We start from the raw sequence: 22,288 nt of genomic DNA, 5'->3' as shown, positions 1-22,288 counted from the left end.
AAGTCCTAGAGCCCACTATCTCCAGGCCCCTTAATGGGTCCTGAGAATGCTTCCTCTTGTCTGATCCTCCAGAGAATCTTTCTACTGACAACCTCTGATGATAATAGTATTTCTTTTTAGAGGAAAAAAATGCACCAGGATGGAGATAAATAGACAAAAAGGCAAATATAGATATAGATATGAAATAATAATCAACCAGTTTTATTTACTTCCTTATGTTTTGTTATTAGTGTATTTATTTTTCTATAAGATACCAACATATGTTATTTTACTGCAAACACTACACCGTTTCTAAGGTCACTTTCAAATGCTTTCTCTACCCTTACCTCTCTGTTTTTCCCATTTTCTCCACCGCTGTTAGTGAAAGTCGCTCAGTCGTGTCTGACTCTCTGTGACTCCATGGACCCCACTTTTGCTTATGTGCACCATTTTCCTCATTTCTTCCTTCATTAGCCACTTGATCACGAGCTTCTTTGCTGCTGCTCTTCCTCCTTTCAGGCTCTAAATGGTGGCACTCCATGGCCCTGTTCTAGGCCAACATCACTTAAATCAAATCTTCTCAAGACGTGCCCAGGGTCTGTGAATCTCTTGAATCAGATTCGTCAGAAATAAGCTCCATGAAAGAAGCAAACTTTAAACATGAATTACTGAATTCTCAGCACCTGGAAAAGTCTCAGGCCTACTTCCGTGCTCAATAAATATTTGTGGAGGAAATGGATTACCTGAAGTGCTTGTGGAAATCATGTTCCTGGTATGTACTCTTGGACTCCTAAACTGGAATCACAGTGTATCTGGCATTTGAGAACCCAAATTTCTGCTCTTCTACTACATGACCTTTCATCCAATACCCTCTCCCCACTCCTCATTCTTCAGTGCTCTGAGAAGCCTTTCCAGAACCCAATCTCTGCTCAGACTAAGTCAGATCTCTTTATTATGCTCTCTCATAGAATCCTTTTCTCTGTGAAACTTACTGTCACTCTAATTTTACACATATGTGTGAGACTGTTCAATGAAGTCCTGTCTCTCCTGCCAGTTTGCCTCCAGTCTTGTAGGTTCCTCTTTAACATTATATCCCTACTTCCTCATCTGAGTCGCACTCATTGTGGGCCCTCAATAAATAGAAGTGAATGAATTCATACTTGTAATATGGATTGAAAGTGAAAAGTGTAAGTTGCTCAGTTGTGTCCAACTCTTTGAGACCCCACGGACTTATACAGTCCAAAGAATTCTTCAGGCCAGAATACTGGAGTAGGTAGCCTTTCCCTTCTCCAGGGGATCTTCCCAACCCAGGGATCAAACCCAGGTCTCCCACATTGCAGGTGGATTCTTTACCAGCTGAGCTACCAGGGAAGCCCTCTACCTCTAAAATGTATTTCAAATCCATCCCTTCTACATCTCCACAGTTGCTGCCTATCAGCAGTCAACTGGATGGTTGCTATGGCCCAGTAACTGCCCTGTGTCCATTCTCACTCTATAACAAACAACTTTCTACACAGAACTCAAAACATCAATCAAATCATCTCCAGGTACAGACTTACCTGATGGTGTCCTGCTGCAAGGGAATGAAGTTGATACACCATAGCTAGACCCTGCCTATCTGTCTGCAGCACTTCATGCCATTGCTTCCTTCTCTCACTCTTGGGACTGCTGACCCCCGTTTTCCATATAATGTTCCTTCCGCATGGAATGATTGCCCATGTGTCCCCACCCCTTGCTCATTTCACATAGCTGGCTCCTTCTTCAACTTCGGTCCTCAGATATACTGCCAACTTCTCAGAGCCACCTTTTCTAACATTCTGTCTAAAATGAGGTTCCATCTTCTGATACTTGTTATCATAGGGATCTGCTTATTGTTGTTCAGTCACTAAGTCATGTCTGACTCTTCGTGACCCCGTGAACTGCAGCATGCCAGGCTTCCCTGTCCCTCACTATCTCCTGGAGTTTGCTCAAATTCATGTCCATTGAGTCGATGGTGCCATCCAACCATATCATCCTCTGCTGCCCCCTTCTCTTCCTGCCCTCTATCTTTCCCAGCATCAGGGTCTTTTCAAATGAGTCAGCTCTTCGCATCAGGTAGCCAAACTATTGGAGCTTCAGCTTCAGCATTAGTCCTTCCAATAAATATTCAGGGTTGATTTCCTTTAGGATTGAATGGTTTGATCACTTTGCTGTCCAAGGAATTCTCAAGAGTCTTCCCCAGCACATTTCAAAGGCACCCGTTCTTCATTGCTCAGTCTTCTTTCTGGTACAGCTCTCACATCTGTACATGACTAATGGAAAACCATAGCTTTGACTATACAGACCTTTGTTGGCAAAGTGATGTCTCTGTTTTTTAGTGTGCTGTCTAAGTTTGTCATAGCTTTTCATAGGTATGTCATAGGAGCAAGCAGGATCTGTTTACTACACAGCATTTACTACACATTGGAATTACAGATTTACTTTTGTTCATTATCTTGTTTCTGCATGGAAAGCTCCATGTAAATCTTATTCACTATTTCATCCCCAGAACCTCAAACAGAACCTAGCACATGACAGACTGTACTGTGAACGAATGGAGAAGGAAAAAATAGCTAAAATAGAAGAGCACCAACAGATTTTTGATGACAGGTCCTGGGGTGGTTCAGGGAGGGGTTGACTATGAAGGGGCAGCAGGAGGGAATCTGTGGGGGTGGGGGGAATGACAGAACTCTTCTGGGTCCCTATTGTAGTGATGGTTTACAAGTTTATGTATTTGTCAAAACTCAGAATTGCACCCCTCCAAAAGATGAATTTTACTATATGTAAATTAAAAATAAATTAATCATATGTTTCTGAAACCCGTCATTCCAGAATAAATAAAAAATGGGCCAAAGAACTAAACAGACATTTCTCCAAAGAAGACATACAGATGGCTAACAAACACATGAAAAGATGTTCAACATCACTCATTATCAGAGAAATGTAAATCAAAACCACAATGAGGTACCATCTCACATCAGTCAGAATGGCTGCTATCCAAAAGTCTACAAACAATAAATGCTGGAGAGGGTGTGGAGAAAAGGGAACCCTCTTACACTGTTGGTGGGAATGCAAACTAGTACAGCCACTCTGGAGAACAGTGTGGAGATTCCTTAAAAAACTGGAAATAGAACTGCCATATGACCCAGCAATCCCACTCCTGGGCATACACACCGAGGAAACCAGATCTGAAAGAGACACATGTACCCCAATGTTCATCACAGCACTGTTTATAATAGCCAGGACATGGAAGCAACCTAGATACCCATCAGCAGACGAATGGGTAAGAAAGCTGTGGTACATATTCACAATGGAATATTACTCAGCCATTAAAAAGAAAACATTTGAATCAGTTCTAATGAGGTGGATGAAACTGGAGCCTATAATACAGAGTGAAGTAAGCCAGAAAGAAAAACACCAATACAGTATACTAACGCATATATATGGAATTTAGAAAGATGGTTACGATAATCCTGTATGCGAGACAGCAAAAGAGACACAGATGTATAGAACAGTCTTTTGGACTCTGGGAGAAGGCGAGGGTGGGATGATTTGAGCGAATAGCATTGAGACATGTATATTATCATATATGAAACGGATTGCCTTCCAGGTTGGATGCATGAGACAGGGTGCTTAGGGCTGGTGCACTGGGATGACCCTGAGGGATGGGATGGGGCGGGAGGTGGGAAGAGGGTTCAGGATGGGGGACACATGTACACCCATGACTGAATCATGTCAATGTATGGCAAAAACCACTACAATATTGTAAAGTAATTAGCCTCCAATTAAAATAAATAATTTTTTTAAAGTAAAATAAATAAATAAATAAATAAATAATTGTTGTATTTTCAAAAAAACAAAACAAAATAGAATAAACCTAAGAATCCAAGTTTCCTAGGTTTGGGGCTCTTTTGTGGGGTCAGTTAACTTCCCCGTTTCGTGGTCAAGTAGTGACTCAAACCATACTTGCCCTATTCTCATTTATCAGTTTAAAGAAAGGAAATGGGAAATAAAGATGTGGAGGTTAAACAATACAAGAAAAAACACAGTGGTAAAATAATATTTAAAATAATAACGGGATAAAATGTCAGCATTTATTTGTGACATCTGGCTCTGTTTGTATTGGCTCACCACAGTGGTGCCTCCCACACATACACCCACGGCTGACCTCTGCTTGGTACAAGTGATAATGACTAAACTTCACATATTATGCTGGCATAATCCATCCCTTCCCTGGAGGGCTGTCGCACACAGGGAATTACAGTTTCACGGCCGAACAATGTTTCTTTCTCAAAATATACCACAGTCAACTTTCATTAGAACGAAGTTATACAGGCTGATAAATTGTTGTTTTTTGCCAAATCATTACTCATATTCACCCAATATTTACCCAATATAAGCCACTGACAAACCCCATTCAATTGGGGGAAAGCAGGATGCAGAGATATTAATAGATTCTTTAGATGTGAGTTGCATTCTCTAAAGTAATCATATGACATACAAATTTCGTCTTATGACCTTCCTCCCCACCCCCACTATTGACTTTTATCCATTAGAACATGTTGATGGATATACCATTTCAACATGAAATATTTGGATATCTGACTGATTTAGGGAAAGGGAAATGGTGAGATAATTTCCTCTTTTATCAAGCTGAATCACTGAGTTCGCTCTGTTGCTATGCTCACATAAGTCAATGCCATAGCAACTTCTCGGTTTGCTCTTAAACACTGGAGCAGAACGATGCTATTAGGTATATTTTTTTCAATTCTTAGATTTTATTTGCTCCCTTAGAAGTGTAAATTTTATATTTTACAGTACAGGGCTATTTAGTTATCCTTTGGAAGTCTTATCATTCTTGACTGCCATATATATCATCAATGTCAGTACAACAGAAGTGCTTACTTGTTGGAAAATTCTCCCATAGTTTCCCTTTATTTTTCTCAATTCCTAGCTCATAATTAAAGTTTGTGCTTTGAACAGTATAGACTGGATCTTATTTTGGACTTTTTGGGTGAGGATCCTGAATTTAAATGGGACTGAAATATGCAATATAAAATTCATGAAATACAGAAATGCATGAACTTCTCACAAACCCACTTGAGTAAATTCAGTAAAAGCCTAATTATCCCTTGGTATGTACTAGGAAGTGTGCCAGGTTCTAGAAAGAGATCAAATCTTCACTATCAAGGGATTCAGAAAATATCTAAGAGGCAGAGATAAGAGCATATTCTAGTTTCTATGAGCTCTTGCTGTGGAAAATAAGGGACGTGTACTTTGCTTCTTCAGTGTTTAGGTTTTTCACCTACAAAATATGCTGTAATATCTAACTTAAGGCTAGTTTATGAAAATCAGAAACCACACAACCTTTATCGCTGCTATCTTTAGAGTGTCATGGGCTGATGAACTGGAAAAATAATTGATTTGTTTCTGAAATAGGTTTCAGATTCCATGTTTAATTCTATGATTATTTAGCCACCTATGTCAATATTCTAATTCATTAAGGAATTAGGATTTGTTATTTGATATAGGCAATAAATTTCACTGAAATTTTAGATATCCATCCACCATCCTACAATCATGTGTTAATGTATCCAAAACTAGGAAAATTCTGTTCAAGTCATTTTTGATTTAGACATCTCCTTATAATTTGAAGAATGTGCATCATGTACCTTAGATGCATTTTAAAATGTCTCAGGGTATTGTCAAATTTTTATTTCTGATAAGGGGGACAGCTGAATGTTCTTAACACTGGACTTGTTCTGGACAGGAAGCTTACTGAAGCTAGCTCCTGTTGCTCTTAGAAGTGGGCGCAAAAGGTTTAATTCCATAGGTCTGTCCTGATTGTAATCATGGAACTGGAAGGTTCTTGTACTTATTGATGGATTATATTCTAAAATTATGTGTACACTATGATGAAATAGTGCTTGCATTTTTAGGAATATTAACTTGTTGCTTTCATAGATAATCCTGAGGTTATGCATTTGAGAAGCTATTACACATTTTACATCTGTAATTCTCAGTGTGTTCCCAGGTCCAGAAGAGTCTGTCTCAGCTGGAAGCTCTTGTTAGAAATTTAGAAATTCAAGTGCTTGAACACCACACCAGACCTAGGGAATCAGACACTCAGGGTGGGGCCCAGCAGTCTGTATTTTAACAAGCTTTCCAGGGGATTTCAATGCATGCTCAATTTTGAGAGCTACTGCTTTACATAATTCACATTTTTTATTTGGGATCATACATATACTTAGGTTGAGAAATAGTTCTTTTCTTTTTCTGATGTATCCTTTGTGGCTATTTGCTTGTTTTTGTGTTACTTTTGGTATTCTGAGAAAAGTAGGATTTCTGCCTATTCTAGTGAGGTTAAGACACAAGACCACCTAGTTCCTGAAAAAGTTCAAAGTCACTTTAAAAATGCATTATTATGTACCACAGCTTCCTTATCCATTCATCTGCTGATGGGCATCTAGGTTGCTTCCATGTCCTGGCTATTATAAACAGTGCTGCGATGAACATTGGGGTGCACGTGTCTCTTTCAGATCTGGTTTCCTCAGTGTGTATGCCCAGAAGTGGGATTGCTGGGTCATATGGCAGTTCTATTTCCAGTTTTTTAAGAAATCTCCACACTGTTTTCCATAGCGGCTGTACTAGTTTGCATTCCCACCAACAGTGTAAGAGGGTTCCCTTTTCTCCACACCCTCTCCAGCATTTATTGCTTGTAGACTTTTGGATAGCAGCCATCCTGACTGGCGTGTAATGGTACCTCATTGTGGTTTTGATTTGCATTTCTCTAATAATGAGTGATGTTGAGCATCTTTTCATGTGTTTGTTAGCCATCTGTATGTCTTCTTTGGAGAAATGTCTGTTTAGTTCTTTGCCCCGTTTTTTGATTGGGTCATTTATTTTTCTGGAATTGAGCTGCAGGAGTTGCTTGTATATTTTTGAGATTAATCCTTTGTCTGTTTCTTCATTTGCTATTATTTTCTCCCAATCTGAGGGCTGTCTTTTCACCTTACTTATAGTTTCCTTTGTAGTGCAAAAGCTTTTAAGTTTCATTAGGTCCCATTTGTTTAGTTTTGCTTTTATTTCCAATATTCTGGGATATTCTGGAATATTACTCAGCCATGAAAAAGAATTCATTTGAACCAGTCCTAATGAGATGGATGAAGCTGGAGCCCATTATACAGAGTGAAGTAAGCCAGAAAGATAAAGAACATTACAGCATACTGACACATGTATATGGAATTTAGAAAGGTGATAACGATAACCCTATATGCAGAACAGAAAAAGAGACACAGAAATACAGAACAGACTTTTGAACTTTGTGGGAGAATGTGAGGGTGGGATATTTCAAAAGAACAGCATGTATACTATCTATGGTGAAACAGATCACCAGCCCAGGTGGGATGCACGAGACAAGTGCTCCGGCCTGGTGCACTGGGAAGACCCAGAGGAATCGGGTGGAGAGGGAGGTGGGAGGGGGATCGGGATTGGGAATACATGTAAATCCATGGCTGATTCATATCAATGTATGACAAAACCCACTGGGAAAAAAAAATAATAATAATAAAAATAAAAATAAACAAAAAAAAATAAAATAAAATATGTAAACCATTTATGTTACTAAAAAAAATAAATTAAAAAAAAAATAAAAATGCATTATTAGAGAAATAATAAGAGGATGACTAATTTGAATAATTTAGCAATTTGGGACTGACGAAATAACAATGGCTTAGAGTCAGAGGGACTTCAGTCCAACACTTAGAGGTTAAGTAGGAGTTTCTGAACCTCAGCACAACTGACATAGTGGCATTTGGGGCTGGATAGGGATTTTTTGTTTGTTTTTTTCTTTTTTTCTCATTCTTTTATTTTTGGCCACACTGCACAGCATGCAGGATCTCAGTTCTCCCACCAGGGATCAAACTCATGTCCCCTTCAGTGGAAGTGCAGAGTCTTAACCGCTGGACCTCCAGGGAAGTCCCAGGGCTGGAGAGTTTTATGTCGAGAGGTGAGGCTGTAGGATGTTCTGGCAGCATCCCTGCTTTCTCTACTCACTAGAAGCCAGTAGCATCCTCAACCAACATGTGTCAATCAAGTGTCTTATTGTCAAATGTTCCCCTGGTCGGGTGGGGGGTGGACAAATTGCCCCCATTGGAGAACCACAGGGTTCAACAACTTTGATCAGTTCCACTAGTCCAGCAGAAATTCTCAACCTTGGCTGCACAGAAGAATCAATTAAAAATACTAACACTTTCGGTCCGTTCCGGCCTGGTTGTATCAAATCTCTGTGGGTAGGCTCAGGGATCCACAGGTCCTTTATCAAAGCTCACCCAGTGGTCCTAAGGTTCAGCCAAGACTTCATAAGCACTGCAGTGACATCACTGTGCCTTAATTTCCTCACCCAGGAGATGACTGCAATACTATCTGTTCCAACCACCACACGGGACATTCCAAAGATTGAATGACAGAATGCGAGAGCATTTGTTCCACAAAGCATTAGGTGTGTCAAGGGCAGCAGAGAAAAATAATACATTTGAATAAGTCACTATAGAAATGAAAAGCTGTCTTCAGTCCTTGATTATGAATTAGGATGATTTATACTCACTGTCTCTTAATCACACATCTCATTTACCACATGGAAGAGATGTAGGGAATTTGCAAAGTCTCTCTTGGAAGTAAATTCATAGCATTAATTTAGTCCTGGATGGACAGAAAAATGTATCAAAACAGGTCAAATTCATCTACTGTGTACCAATGATAATTTGCACATCTAAAATCAATTCGCTAATCTTTCCATCCTTTTGGCTCTCAAGAAATTCACTTTACTAAGTAGGAAAAATGCAGATCCATCTAAAAATAAACCGCCTCTTTAAAAATTGTTAGAATGTGGAAAAATCATACACATTAAAAGTCTGGTATAGGCTTCGGCTGTGTTCATATGTATTATTTCTTTTTTAAAAAGATTAAAATATCGGAATCAAACAATATTAAATATTAAAATTTATTAAAACTGAGGGACAAATATTTGTTTTTTTCTGCACTTTTCTTTATGTTTGAAATATTTGACTAAACCTAAAAGTGAAAGCCGCTCAGTCCTGTCTTCTCTTTGTGACCCCATGGACTATACAATTCAAGTAATTCTCCAGGCCAGAATACTGGAGTGGGTAGCCTTTCCCTTCTCCAAGGAATCTTCCCAACCCAGGGATCGAACCCAGGTCTCCTGCATTTCAGGCGGATTTTTACCAGCTGAGCCACCACAGAAGCCCTAAACCTAAAAGAGGATGATAAAATTAGTTTGGACAAAGCACCAGAGAACACTCCAAAGGAAAATAAAGTTGAAAATGTATGTTTCACTTGGTGTCAGGTGACCAAGGACACTCCACAAGGACGGAGAAACCAGCTAAAGGCAAAGGGGATTTATCTTACTGACTCAGGTTACATTGCTGGCATATTCGGGTAGGGGATACCAGGTCTTTGACACTGAAGTTCAGTTTTGAACTTGACCCACATGTAAGGAATAACAATATGTTATTACATATTTATATGTACATACATATTACATATGTTATTACATATTATATGTAATAACAAAATGTTATTAGCTTATTTTTGTCAAATGTTCTACTAGCTTTTAAACTAAGCAATCTATCATGAAATGTCTGCTTCTACCCTCCTGTGCATGTGTGCTCAGTCACTTCAGTCATGTCCGACTCTTTGCGACCCCATGGACTGTAGCCCGCCAGGCTCCTCTGTTCATGGGATTCTCCAGGCCAGAATACTGGAGTGGATAGCCATTCCCCTCTCCAGGGGATCTTCCCAACCCAGGGATTGAATCCGGGTCTCCAACATTGAAGGAGGGTTCTTTACTATTGATCCACTAGGGAAGCCCTGGAAAACTTCAGCCTGAGGGCCAAATCCAGTTTGCCATCTGTTTCTATAAATACGGTATTAATTTAATACAGCTTGGTGTCTCTGGATGCTTTCAGTTACAATTTCAGAGTTGAGTAGATGCAATAAAAATCTGTGTGGCCCCAAAACCTAAAATATTTACCATCTGACCCTTTACAAAAAACTTTCCTAACTTGTGTCCTAGAATGTTAACATATAGAATTTTCCTTTAGATTAAAATAATTGGACAAAATAAAATGTTTTACAATGATTTTTATATTGTAGTCATGTGGTAATATACAATTTATACTATATTTACCTTTTAATACCAATAAACCAATTATAAAGATTACAGTGTTAATCACCACATTTTCTCTTTAAAAAAACTAATGTGGAGGATGTGTTGATGATTAATTATTTAATATGTTGTTAAAATATCACTGTTTGTTTCTCAAACTGGCCCTTTCCTAAAGTAAAACTATTTTTCTTGTATAGCTATTTTCAGTTTAATAACTGCGTTATAGGTAAAAACATTTATGGAAATTTATTGACAAAGAATTCTTCACTTTTGAAAGAAACGAAAAGTCATATTTGCATGCTAAGGAGAAATGTAAAGTAACAATGTCTTTCAGTCCTTATAAATAATTACCTTAGTAGAGAGTAAAGATGACATGTATGTGTCAACATAAGTAATAGCTTATTTTTAGTTCATTTCACATGCCTAGACTTTCCAGTGTTTGGGGAAATTTTAAGAAAAGGAGATACGTTTGTAGCTACATAAAATTGTATCATTCCCAGAAGCCTCAGAAACTGAAAATGAGACCTTAATGATCTCCTCAAAATGACCTCAATATAGGAAAATGATAAGTAATAAAACAAAGAGAATACAGAACTATGGTTGCCAAGGCAACCATAATCATAATTCCTTTGAATTTTAGTGAAGCATTCACTGCAGTTCAATCTAAGTTCATCATTCCTTAAGAAGCTTATATAAATTCAAAGTACTTATTATCTACAGCAGTATCATTCTAATCAAGCAGATGATGACAGGCATGTAGAACAGGAACTGGAATGCCCATGGCATTCACGTTATGGAAGAAAGATGGGAAAACGACACTTGCTAGCATATGCAATGGCCAAGAGAACATTTCTTTCCATTCTGTTCCATTCAAGACACACTCGTGGTACTAGGCTGGCTGCTGCCATGTATGGAAATGTGAGTCTTATATATAGATAATGGAATAAACACAGATTAAATGAGCTACAATCTCCTTGTAGATTCCCATAGCCCTAGAGAGCTATGACAAACTATAGAATGGCTGGTAAGCACAATCCACAGATTACCATTTGAAGACCTTTTCCCTAAAGCTAAATATGTGTGACCATCAGTTTGCCTTCAGAGTGAAGAAAATAAAATCTTTTCCGTAAAATTTTGAGGAAGCTATTATTGCTCATTTGTATCTCATTTGATGCCATCTTTAGGACTGAAGAGGATATTGTTTACTCCAGGCAATTGTCAATATCTGGGAGGTTGGGCAGCCAGAGGTTGCCTTGATGGACGCTAAACAATCTCTGCTTGTATTCTCCTACTCAGACACTCCCCAGTCTGAAAGTTTGTAAAGATGGCTGGATGTTTGAAAGTCTAAATGCATTTGCCCATGGAAACAGTGGTATACATAGTTGTTTTGGTCCCCAGGCCAGCTGATATAGTCTCATTTAATCCATAACACACTAGATAGGCAGAGTGGGAAATATAAGTGGGAACACCGTTCTTCTCAGACTCTGGAAAAGAGAGAAGACTGTCCATCACAGTATGCATAAATTGGCACTGTGTAGGGTACAGAGGTCCCTGTATGTGCCCCTAGGTCAGAGAACATCTCCTGTGAGTACTGCTTCCTGGATCCATCTCAGTAGCCTGGCCCACTGTACAGACTCCATCCATATCTTGCTGGATAAATAAAATAATGAGCACTTTGCCATGTAATTCTGTGCTAGTCATTTTAGCATTTCTGAGATTCTCCTTCCCTGTAAATTGGATATTTGGAAAGAGTAGCCTAGGCACTATGCTTGCCTTGTTCTCCATTTATGGGTAACTCATTTGACCCCTGTTTCCTTTTTTTGATACTATGGAGATAACAATGGTTCCCACAAAGGGCAGATGGGAAGATGTATCATGAAGATGGAGATGGAGTTAGAATAAGCCTTTTACCACTGGTAGAGAATGGAATATTATGGTTTTGGAAAGGAAACTGCTGAAAAAATAGACACCTTCCAGCTTCTTTCACTGGACCAATAATGCAATAACACTCTCCAAATACATACTCACAGCAAAGCCCTTTTTTAATAACTCCCATCCCATCTTTCTAGTGTCTCCTTTCCTTGATTTTTTTCCTTTATGTCTTTTTTCTTCTTCAACACTTAACTACCATCTCACTTACTTTATTTTCTGCTGTCTATTTATTGGCTATCCCCTGGCAAATAGATGGGGGAAAAGATGGAAACAGTGACAGACTTTATTTTCTTGGGCTCCAAAATCACTGCAGAGAGTGACTGCAACCGTGAAATTTAAAGATGCTTGCTCATTGGAAGCAAAGGTATGGCAAACCTAAACAGTGTATTAAAAAGCAGAGACATCACTTGGCCGAATAGTCAAAGCTATGATTTTTCCATTAGTCATATACAGATGTGAAAGTTGGACCATAAAGAGAGCTGAGTGCCAAAGAATTGATGCTTTTGAACTGTGGTGCTGGAGAAGACTCTTGAGAGTCCTTTGGACAGCAAGATCAAACCAGTTCATCCTAAAGGAAATCAACCCTGAATATTCATTGGAAGGACTAATGCTGAAGCTGAAGCTCCAATACTTTGGCCACCTGATATGAAGAACTGACTCATTGGAAAAGACCCTGATAATGGGAAAGAATGAGGGCAGGAAGAGAAGGGGGCAACAGAGGATGAGATGGTTAGATGGCATTATCAACTCAACGGACATGAGTTTGAGCAAACTCCAGGAGATGGTGAAGGATAGGGAAGCCTGGCGTGCTGCAGTCCATGGGGTCACAAAGAGATGGACACAACTGAGCAACTGAACAACAACATTAAGTATGCAATAACATAACATCTTAAAATGTACGTATCTTTATTTTAAAATATTGCTAAAAAATACTAACCATCACCCGAGCCTTCAGCAGGTTTTAGTATTAATAGTAACATCAAGGGTCACTGATCACAGACTACCATCACAAATATAAAAATAATGAAAACGTTGGAATTATTGTGAGAATTACCTGTGACACAGGGACACAAAGTAAGCAAATGACGTTGAAAAAAAAATGGTGTAGATAGACCTGCCTGTCACAGGGTTGCCGCAAACTTCAATTTATAAAAAAAAGCATTATCTATGAAGCATGATAAAGTGAAGCTCAAAAAGATGAGTGATGCCTGTAAACATGTAGAAAAACGGAATGCTGCTTGGATTTTAGGCTATATACTGAAGCCAGGGAGCCACCCTGGTACAGTGGAAAACAGCTCAAGGCAGGAGATACCAGACCCTCAGAATCAGGGGGTGTGCATTTGAATTTTTGCTCTGCCTCCTAATGCCTATTGACTTTGAGCAGTTAGAGAACCTCCCATGTTTCAGTTTTATCATTTTAAAAACTGGAATATGATCCATGCCTTGCAAAACTGTTGTGAGAGTTAAATGAAAAAATGGAAGTAAACCCAGGAAATTGAAGGCCTTTAACAGGTGACAGACATTCTCACTGTTTCTCATCACACTCCTAGCTCTGCCCTCACTACAGCAGCCTTACTCAAGTCCCTTAATTCCTCTGGTCTCCAGTTCCCTTTCCTACACAATAAACAACTGAGTTAGAATGATTTCAAATAGACCTGCCACTCTGAAAACCCTATACACTTCATTTTACTTTCCCAAGTATGTAATTATCGGACTGGGTGAAATAGACCTTTTAGAGATAATCTAGATTGATCTAGAGAGGCTTATTAAGTATGATGAATTGTCTGTGTTATAATTCTATACTCATAATCTTAAAGTATTAATTTTTACTTAAAAAAAAAACCCTTCTGGAAGAAAAGTTTTCCATGTCTCAGCAATTTCAACTCCAGATCGTTTTTCAATGCTTGGGAGGGGCTGAAGGGGCCCAATATTATAAGGATAAATGTCATTAGGTGCTGAAATCTTCCTTTTGCATTTATGACTGTGTCCCAAAACAGAATCCTAGAAAAGAGAAGTGTGGTTCATAAATACCGAGAGACCTCCTAGGAATCCAGTAGGATTTCATATACATTTGTTGATTTATATTTAAATTTGTTATTCATTTACAAGTTCCCACAGGCTACAGTCCATGGGATCTCAAAGAGTCAGACATGACTGAGCGACTACTACTACTACTACATTTATAATGCCCCAAACAGGATGAGCTTAACAACTTGTGAATCATAAAGGAAGAAAATCAAGTTACTAAACAAATTATTTTCCCTTTGAGTCATATGCACCCCATAAGATAACTCTGACGTAGCACTTACATCACAGAGATATTTACTTACGATGAATAGAAAACAATTTCCTTGCTGCCATCTAGCCTTTAAAAATCCTTTTTAAAAATTTATATATTCAAAGAGCTTCCAGGGGAAAAAATCTTTTAGGTCTGTAACTTCTGCAGGAAAAAAATGGCCTGAAATATTTCCAAATACACTACTGAGAAAGAGCTCTCTTGAGTACAAACACAATTTTTGATATCTTAAAGCATATCTTGGTTTGAACAACACACCTTTGGGTCATATTCAAAGTACACAACTTTGGGTCAAATTCAAATTATGCACGCACACACACACAAACACACACACCACGGTACCACCCACTTCTCTTGTTTCCTCTTACAACCAGAAAACGGAATGTTTTACTGCAACAGCACACACCCTTTCAATTTGCATAAATATAATGACTTTAACCCATTAAAGAAGCACAAAAACATCATCAGGGCTGAAATCAGTCAAAATAAATAATACATGTTTAAAATAAAAATAAACCTGCAATTTTAATGTAAATTTTACATGGATAAATAGCTACTATGTTAAAATAAACATCTGCATCACACAATTAAATATAAGTGACCTAGGAACGCCCAACTTACAAATATCCTGTACATGGGACTAGTCAACCCAAGCGAGCAGACCAGGACCAGGGCAGGCTCTCCCCAGAGTGGAAGTTGGGAGAAGAATTCCCCTAGGATTCACCTTAGTCTCTTCCTGCTGGATACCGGACGATGGCAGTGATCAGAGAAGGGGGAAATGGGTAGCCATGATTCTCAAGCCACCACAGTACTCCCTTCCCACTATGCTCACCAAGGAATCCATTTCCTTTAAATGTTACAAAGAGTGCCTGGGTTCCCAGGCCGGTCCATCAGAAGTCCATTGGACCCAAAGTGCAGCTGGAACTGTGCTATTAATACCAGGCTGACTTCCCATCTGGAAGCCAACTCCAGTCCTGACAGTGCTCGTCAGCTCTGTTATGGTTAAATGGATTTGTAGGCGGTCCTGGGAGCCTGCCAGTTAGAACATCCTTTCTGTGGGAAAATTCCTGTGAGGCCCAAACAACTCACTGACAAACACAGTTGTAGTAGACCACATGTTGGGAGACCCTTAGGCACTGACAAATCAATCCTCACCCTTTCCTTCTGGAAATGCCTGGGTGAGTATTATAATAAACCCTTGCACAAATAAACATATGGCAAGACCAACAGTCGGCACATGACCTGCTCCATGGTAACCAGTGGGTATTTTTGCTGCCATCATTAACGTGACAACAGATCTAATCCTCCCCTGATGCACACATGTACATGCATATAGACACCTTACACACATGCACACATACACATACTCCACTATACAATGATCCATGCAAATATGTTTCCATCTATACAGAAATGTCTTTGTCTTCTCCTGAGGAAAAGATGAACCATAATCCAGGCCTGAGCTCTGTACTCTAAATGTTGTTTTCTTGCCTGCACTTGATTGTGGGGCTTGATTTGCTCTTGTTAATCCTCATTCTCAACTGACTCTCTCAAGTTCAAAAGACAACTGTGGGACAACCAGGCAAAGTATGGGACAGGAAGTGAAAGAATCATAATCAAGATTAGTGCGTGCATGCATGTGCTCTCAGTCGTGTCTGACTCTTTGCAACCCCATGGACTGTAGTCCACCAGACTCTGCTGTCCATGGAATTTTCCAGACAAGAATACTGGAGTGGGTTGCCATTTCCTGCTCCAGAATCAAGTTTAGACTTGGGACCTAAATAACATCATGTTCGAATCAACTGAGAAACTCACTATTACATAATAGTCCTCTTAAATTAGTGAAATGTGTGCAAAAGATACTGCTCTCATCAGTGGCAGGAAGAATTTGGTACAAACTGATAAATTACAATTTCAAATAGTCCCTCCCTCACACACACAGCTAATAAGGCAAAAGAGGAGATGTTGGATAATTACACTAGGAGATGAAGGATATTCCCAGCCTAGGCAGCTTAAAAACACACACTGTTAACCAGTCCAAATGAAGCAATGGACCTACTGAAGCAGGCACATCTGGTATATCCTCGGTTGATCCAATAAAAGAAGCCAAGGGCCTTTATTATTTACTTAAAGACAGCATAGGAATCATTGAAGGTCAGGGTAGTGTATGAAAGAGCAGAGGGTCTTCCAAATGCACAGAGTCATTAACCAAAGGGCAAGGACAAAGATAGGGATCAAGCTCACTATGGTGACTTGTCTTCCAGGGAGAGGGCCAGAAGAGAGGTTTCAGCAACCTGAATCAACTCCCTTAATTCTCCAATACAGAGCCATAAATGACACTTCAGCTTTGTTGTTATATCTTTCTTACTTAACCATCCAAAGGATAAAATATTCTAGCACCATGGAGAATCCAAAGTGAAGTAAGAGCAGGCTTGGGTTTATTTCTTAAAATAAGTGCCTGAGAATGATCTTTCAAGTTGGCATATCAAATATCAATATATGTATACTTTGTACTAAGTATACATACTATGTTTACTCAGGTGGATGTATATATACTGTGTATATGTGTATGAATACATACTATTTTTTCCATACAATGTATATATTAACCCACTTGAAAAATGCCTTCAAAGTGTATCAGTGAGTACAACCATACTCAGTTCTACAGCCATCCATGGGTAGCTAATTAGAAATTAGTGCCTTACTAATTAACATGTTTCCAAACTGAAGGTAAGTTATAAGTATGCACATTTGCTTCAGTTGTGAAATGCACTATCCTTTGCACTATTGCACACGTTTCAACAAAAATCTGCCTTCCAGGGTAGACAGAGCTCCTTGAAATATTCAGTCTGATCAATACACAAAGGTAAGCCCCACCCCTTCAAAGGGGTTCTCTTAAAAGACATTTGGAAAGACAGCAAGAAAGAATTTCCCCATCCAAGTTAGGTTAACTTGCATGGTGGTGTGGAGTTGGAGAAGGTATTAATTTCACACAGTGCTTTCTCCCAGGCAAAAGTATTTTAAAATAAAAACAGTGGGGAACAAAGTTCTAATTTCAAGTTACCCTGAGAACTAAGCTCCTTCTTTTCAGGGAATTTACCCAGCATGATCAGTGCTTAGAAGTCTTCAGTGTTGATGTATTTGCTGGAGTGTCCTCATTTGACCAGAAGCAATCTGTCTCAGGCAACAGTAAAACTCACACTATACTGAAAAAACAAATTATGGGTGGCATGTATGTCAACCTGGGATCAGGTGTCCCAAGGACCACATTTATTTCTCGACAGTTGATCACATCAAGTTTAGGATGAGTTTTAATATCTGGCACGTGGCCCAAATGAATTTTACCCTGACTCCCTCACTCCTTGTTTCAATTCTGTCTTCTCTAATTGTTCCACTTCCTTTTTGGTAAGTCTCCTTGACCTCATCATTGGGGAAGGTGTGCCCATACAGTGGCACACCTTCGCCAATAAAGGGTCTAGGATTTCTAATGAGACAATCATCTTTTGTGACGGCATCAGGTATAATTTTCATGCAAAGAGGTGCTCAGAATACCTGAAAGGACAGGGCATCTAACATTTTTATTGTTGTTGTCAAGCTAACAAAACAGGTTAAATATGTGATGCCAACTGGCTAATAAACGGTTATACACACACACACACACACATGTATACACACACGCATACATACACATACAAGATGGCAAGAGTGAACGTCAACATTTTAGGAATCAGCGAACTAAAATGAAATGGAATGGGTGAATTTAACTCAGATGACCATTATATCCACCACTGTGGGCAAGAATCCCTTAGAAGAAATGGAGTAGCCATCATAGTCAGCAAAGAGTCTGAAATGCAGCACTTGGATGCAATCTCAAAAACAAGAGAATGATATCTGTTTGTTTCCAAGGCAAGTCATTCAATATCACAGTAATCCAAGTCTATGCCCCAACCCATAATGCTGAAGAAGCTGAATCTGAATGGTTCTATGAAGACCTAAAAGACCTTCTAGAATTAACACCCAAAAATTATGTTCTTTTCATTATAGGGAACTGGAATGCAGAAGTAGGAAGTCAAGAAACACCTGGAGTAACAGGCAAATTTGGCCTTGGAGTACAGAATGAAGCAGGGCAAAGGCTAATAGAGTTTTGCCAAAAGAACTCACTGGTCATAGAAAACACCCTCTTCCAACAATACAAGAAAAGACTCTACACATGGACATCACCAGATGATCAATACCAAAATCAGATTGATTATGTTATTTACAGCCAAAGATGGAGAAGTTCTATACAGTCAGCAAAAACAAGACCAGGAGCTGACCTTGGCTCAGATCATGAACTCATTGCCAAATTCATACTTAAATTGAAGAAAGTAGGAAAAATCACTAGACCATTCAGGTACAACCTAAATCAAATCCCTTACGATTATACAGTGGAAGTGACAAATAGATTCAAGGGATTAGATCTGACAGAGTGCCTGAAGAACTATGGACAGAAGTTCGTGACACTGTACAGGAGACAGGGATCAAAACCATCCCCAAGAAAAAGAAATGCAAAAAAGCAAAATGGCTGTCTGAGGAGGCCTTACAAATAGCTGTGAAAAGAAGAGAAGTGAAAAGGAAAGGAGAAAAGGAAAGATATTCCCATTTGAATGCAGAGTTCCACAGACTAGCAAGGAGAGATAAGAAAGCCTTCCTCAGTGATCAGTGCAAAGAAATAGAGGAAAACAATAAAATGAGAAAGACTAGAGATCTCTTCAAGAAAATAAGAGATACCAAGGGAACATTTCATGCAAAGATGGGCACAATAAAGGACAGAAATGGTATGGACCTAACAGAAGAAGACATTAAGAAGAGGTGGCAAGAATACACAGAAGAACCACACAAAAAAGATCTTCACGACCCAGATAATCACAATAGTGTGATCACTCACCTAGAGCCAGACATCCTGGAATGTGAAGTCAAGTGGGTCTTAGGAAGCATCACTATGAACAAAGCTAGTAGAGGTGATGGAATTCCAGTTGAGCTATTTCAAATCCTGAAAGATGACGCTGTGAAAGTGCTGCACTCAATATGCCAGCAAATTTGGAAAACTCAGCAGTGGCCACAGGACTGGAAAAGGTCCGTTTTCATTCCAATCCCAAAGAAAGGCAATGCCAAAGAATGCTTGAACTACTGCACAATTGTACTCATCTCACACGCTAGTAAAGTGATGCTCAAAATTCTCCAAGCCAGGCTTCAACAGTGAACCGTGAACTTCCAGATGTTCAAGCTGGATTTAGAAAAGGCAGAGGAACAAGAGATCAAATTGCCAACATCCATCGGATCATTGAAAAAGCAACAGAGTTCCAGAAAAAACATCTACTTCTGCTTTACTGGCTATGCCAAAGCCTTTGACTATGTGGATCACAACACACTGTGGAAAACTCTTAAAGAGATGGGAATACCAGACCACCTAACCTGCCTCTTGAGAAACCTGTATGCAGGTCAAGAAGCAATAGTTAGAACAGGGCATGGAACAACAGACTGGTTCCAAATAGGGAAAGGGGTACGTCAAGGCTATACATTGTCACCCTGTTTATTTAACTTGCATGCAGAGTACATAATGAGAAACAACTGGGTTGGATGAAGCACAAGCTGGAATCAAGATTGCTGGGAGAAATATCAATAACCTCAGTTATGCAGAAGACACCACCCTTATGGCAGAAAGTGAAGAAGAACTAAAGAGCCTCTTGATGAAAGTGAAAGAGGAGAGTGAAAAAGTTGGCTTAAAAATCAACATTCAGAAAACTAAGACCATGGCATCCAGTCCCATCACTTCATGGCAAATAGATGGGGAAACAATGGAAACAGTGATAGACTTTATTTTCCTGGGCTCCAAAATCACTGCAGATGGTGATTGCAGCCATGAAATTAAAAGATGCTTACTCCTTGGAAGAAAGGTTATGACCAACCTAGACAGCATATTAAAAAACAGAGACATTACTTTGCCAACAAAGGTCCGTCTAGTCAAAGCTATGGTGTTTCCAGTGGTCATGTATGGATGTGAGAGTTGGACCATAAAGAAAGCTGAGTGCCGAAGAATTGATGCTTTTGAACTGTGGTGTTGGAGAAGACGCTTGAGAGTCCCTTGGACTGCAAGGAGATCCAACCAGTCCATCCTAAAGGAAATCAGTCCTGAATATTCACTGGAAGGATGATGCTGAAGCTGAAACTCCAATAATTTGGCCATGTGATGTGAAGAACTGACTCATTTGAAAAGACCCTGATGCTGGGAAAGATTGAAGGAGGGAGGAGAAGGGGACAACAGAGGATGAGATGGTTGGATGGCATCACCGACTCAATGGACGTGAGTTTGAGTAAACTCTGGGAGTTGATGATGGACAGGGAGGCCTGGAGTGCTGCAGTCCAATGGGTTTCAAAGAGTCGGACATGACTGAGTGACTGAACTGAAGTGAACATGTACTTGTACACCTGGAGGAGGGCATGGCAACTCACTTCAGTACTCTTGCCTGGAGAATCCCATAGACAGAGGAGCCTGGCGGGCTGCAGTCCAATGGGTTGCAAAGTGATAATGGTGGAGTGGTAGGTAGCCTTTACCATCTCACACTTCTTCAGTGGTTTCCATTATCTACCAAAGAGAATCTAATAGTTGTGAATGCCCAAACTGGTGAGGGTCAGTGTATAACACCTAAGCCTACAAGACTGGTGTGATGATTAAATGAGATAATAATTGCCAAGCATTTAAGACAAAACCTGGCATCTATAAAGAGACACAACCACCATCACCACAATCACCATCATCATCATTACTCTCATTATAATCATCATTATTACCACCACTATTATCACCATCATCATCATTTTGACTATTAATTATAGGATTTTAGTTAAGAAAGGAATGTGCTCTATGATAGAGTAAACTCAAAGGTAAACACAGTAATATATAGTTCTTGTATTAACAGAGGTGTCCCAGTAGGGTATCAGCCTCGATATATTTTCCCCACGGATGACTCCAAAAGGTTAGGTAAATGACCAATTTCAGTGAAGTATTGGACAAATTTTTTCTGGAAATTTACCAGATATAACATGTAGCAGAAATGGTTACACATTCAAATGGATGTGAAAACTATGAATATCATGTACTAACTACTAGGAAGAATAGATAATAGGAAAGAGAATTAGAGTTTTAAACTATAGTTTAAACTTATAATAATTTAATTAGATCAAAAGTTTAGAATGAGACTAAAACAAAAAGATTCAAAAAATTAGAGAGAAATCTGCATTTAAATTGTAGCAAAATTAATCTGGGATAGAGAAGCAGTTTGAGAAAGAGGCAGAGCTCTTAGATTGTCCATGAAGCTCAAATGAAGTCTGACAAAAGTGCTCAACCAGGTAACGGAAACTTGGGCAGCATGAAAAGAACTTTAGAATCCAACCTGATAAAAATGGTAATGCAATGTACCCCATTCAGGTCAGGGCACTCCTGGAGCATCAAACTCTGTTCTGGAGGCCACACCTTTGGAAGACATTGACCCATCCAGCAAGCCCTGAAGGGAGCAGTGTGGATGGCGGAGGGAAAGTTCTAGATATATCATCACTTAATAAATCTATTAATTTCCCAAATGGATTTGAGTCTGTTTAGTCTGGAGTGGTGGGACTTCCCAGGTGGCTCAGAAGGTAAACAATCTGCCTGCAGTGCAGGAGGCCCCTTCCCTAGGTTGGGAAGATCCCCTGGAGAAGGGAAGGTACCCACTTCAGTATTCTTGCCTGAAGAAGTCCATGGACAGAGGAACCTGAAAGACTACAGTCCCTGGGGTCACAAAGAGTCATACACAACTGAGAGACTTTCACACATTACAGTCTGGAGTGGCAGAGACTGT

At 39.4% G+C, this 22,288-nt stretch overlaps 2 protein-coding genes across 6 annotated transcripts in view; one reads left to right on the top strand and one right to left on the bottom strand.

Annotated features, from left to right (window-relative positions):
- The window catches only part of ARHGAP6 (Rho GTPase activating protein 6), a 511,541-nt gene that overhangs the window by 178,843 nt on the left and 310,410 nt on the right, over positions 1-22,288 (bottom strand). Inside the window, exon 1 of one of the 5 annotated variants that reach the window (XM_061136152.1) lies at positions 15,136-15,296. The exons of the other annotated variants lie outside the window; for them this stretch is intronic. The gene's annotated coding sequence lies outside the window, so the exon portion shown is untranslated. Of the gene's footprint in view, positions 1-15,135; positions 15,297-22,288 lie in introns of those variants that run through there. 5 annotated transcript variants of the gene reach the window in all.
- The window catches only part of AMELX (amelogenin X-linked), a 136,195-nt gene that overhangs the window by 42,242 nt on the left and 71,665 nt on the right, over positions 1-22,288 (top strand). The gene's annotated exons all lie outside the window — the stretch shown is intronic.

Source organism: Dama dama, chromosome X, assembly GCF_033118175.1.
Source record: "Dama dama isolate Ldn47 chromosome X, ASM3311817v1, whole genome shotgun sequence".
Lineage (NCBI taxonomy): Eukaryota > Metazoa > Chordata > Mammalia > Artiodactyla > Cervidae > Dama > Dama dama.
The sequence above is the reverse complement of the archived record's forward strand: the minus strand, read 5'-3'. Positions and strand labels throughout refer to the sequence as shown.